This window comes from Amphimedon queenslandica, unplaced genomic scaffold, assembly GCF_000090795.2.
Source record: "Amphimedon queenslandica unplaced genomic scaffold, v1.1 AMPQUscaffold_12721, whole genome shotgun sequence".
NCBI classification, from domain to species: domain Eukaryota; kingdom Metazoa; phylum Porifera; class Demospongiae; order Haplosclerida; family Niphatidae; genus Amphimedon; species Amphimedon queenslandica.
Genome location: NW_003547043.1, coordinates 33,152 through 35,594, shown reverse-complemented (window position 1 = coordinate 35,594; position 2,443 = coordinate 33,152). Strand labels below are relative to the sequence as shown.

The 2,443-nt window shown below is 35.3% G+C and overlaps 1 long non-coding RNA gene across 2 annotated transcripts; it reads right to left on the bottom strand.

The window, feature by feature from the left end:
• Positions 1–903: 903 nt before the first annotated feature.
• On the bottom strand, positions 904–2,262 carry LOC109586994 (uncharacterized). Of its 2 annotated transcripts, XR_002187338.1 has the most exons (4): positions 1,612–2,262; positions 1,221–1,544; positions 1,000–1,169; positions 904–946 (listed from the first exon to the last, which is right to left on the bottom strand). It is a non-coding gene; the product is annotated as an uncharacterized LOC109586994 (long non-coding RNA). The 2 variants fall into 2 exon arrangements; XR_002187337.1 differs by lacking the exons at positions 904–946; positions 1,000–1,169 and having other exon boundaries at positions 1,178–1,544.
• Between the last annotated feature and the right edge of the window lie 181 nt (positions 2,263–2,443).

Genomic DNA, 2,443 nt, shown 5'->3' with positions numbered 1-2,443 from the left:
CTCACGATATTTAATCTATATAATGCGGTATCGATACTTATCAATATCGAAAAATTTTGAACGGAAATATCCGATAACAAGACCACGCCCACAAAATGGTTACATAACCTTAATAAATAGTTAATTAACTATAGGAGTAACATTTCAAAGATTGCTAGAATGTGTTCTCTTGGAAAGTAGATGAAGTAGCTGAAATATATGAAGCCAAAGAAGGTTTTTAGAATGCTTTTCAATAATAATTGTTCTCAGAAATAGCTTTATTTAGCCATTTTAGTAATATTAAAGTTAATGGGTGTGGCTTAATAACTTATCGATAAAAAATATCGATATCTTCATTTTTAGGCAATATCGTATCATATCGTATCGTTTCAAAATTTTCAATATCGCCCAGCACTAGCCAAAGGCTGCTTTGAGGAAGGGGGCGTGGCAGACGGCTCTGGTAGCTTTACAGCGTCTTTCACTTCACTTGGATCACTTTTTCCGTTCCGTATCCACACCTACCTGTACTTTTAATTGGGAAGAGGGAGTGTCTTGCATACGGAAAGGTTGTTCCGTGATCCAAGTGGGCTGAAATACGCTGTAGCCAGTCTGGCAACATAGATACTACATACACACATGGATATGAAACAGGATGCGCTCGATCCTTGGCGCCGGAAGTGATGCATTGTGACGTTTACACTACACGTGTATAAGCATGGCACAAGCAAAATAGTGAAGAAATCCAGTTGAATTACTTACTATAGCTCAGGTCTACGACTATATAAGAGTTGCAATCGATATTCTAGTTCTAAAAAGTGAAGATCTACTATTACAAGAAAGAATGCACTGTGCTAAGTACTAAAAAAATTATTATTTAAATTATTATCATTATAACTGTTGATGATTATTCTATTCTTCAGTGACCCAATAGATTGATTATTATTATGAGTCCTTCAACAAATTTTAACTATAAAAATAGCAATAAAAACATTGACAACAATTATTATAAGCCGCACTTACTGTATCACCATACAGTACATACTGTAATGTACATCATCTCTATCTTGATAGTTCTCTGTGGTAGCATAAATATAAAGCTTTACAATCATGTAACAATGTCTCATCAATGCCACTGAAATCCTGCTTGTGTTTCTTGGTAAATAACCTATTCTTCCACTACTCAGTTCTCACTAAAAATTAAACCACACCCTTTGAAACACTTGCAAAAAATATATTATTACTTTTGAAACATAGCATCTAGAAAAATGAAACCATAAACAGTCTATATAAGAGGCCTTAATGAATACACTCAAAGTAGTAACTTGTTCATACCTGGTGCAGAAGTCTCAAAAAGGTGGTTACAAAATTAATATTTAAAAAACTAGTTTTTGGCTATTATCTCAGTCATTTCTCATTACATTGACACGAGAATAGTTTCAGTCCATGTAACAAACAATACACTATTATGATTCCAAGACTTACTAGCTAACTCCGTTCGAGAGTCTAGAAAAGGTGGTTACAAATAAAAATGGAGGTCTTCTAATTTTGTCATGTAAACATGAGGCCTGTTGACAAAATGAAATGAGAATATATTTATTAGGTCTACTGAACAAAACAAAAACACCTATATACCTTCTTTCACAAAAATAAGTGAGTCAAGAAAATTCTTGAAAACATAGACAGAGAGAAAAGCGCCAAGGATAGAGCTATGCTGGTTATGACGTTTACAGGTGAACTTCAAAGAGTTAATTGGATACCGACTTCCTGTTTCATATCCATGTGTGTATGTAGTATCTATGCTGGCAATGACCACGGGATGGCTCCGCCTTCCGAGGCGGGAGTGGTCCGAGTTACTGCTGACTAGTGATGGGCGATACTAGTTTTTTCTTTATCGATACAATACTGATTATTATTCATCTTAGTATCGGTAGTATTGATTACATATGTGATTACTTTATTGTAATTTTTATCAATAAACTGAAACTCCAGAAGTAGTGAATAAAAGGTCCTAATCAATCACACCTTATTTTAAAAAAGTATCATATCAACATTTTTGGCTGGACTGAGTAGGTTCTAAGTTCCTAAGGGAACTAGTCTCCAGTTCCATTGTTTACCATGAGTAATTCCAGTCACTTTACAGTTCAGCCTTCAGTCTTCAGGTGTGTTAATTAGTGATGGGCGGTATCGGTTCCAAAGTATCCGGTTCCACGGTTCTGGTGCTTGATTTGCTGGCACCGAATCCTGAAGTAATACCGACCGAAGTTTCGGTTCCGGAAGCCACACCCAACAAGCATTAATTAACTATTATAACTAGTAATAATCACTAATAATCAGCTAATTATTATTCATAAATATTGAGTAATTAATTAAAAATGGCTACGTGTGGCTATTCCATGCTAGATACTACAGGTAATCGGAACCGTACTCGGTACCATCAATACTCTCAGGTGAAGTACTCGGTATC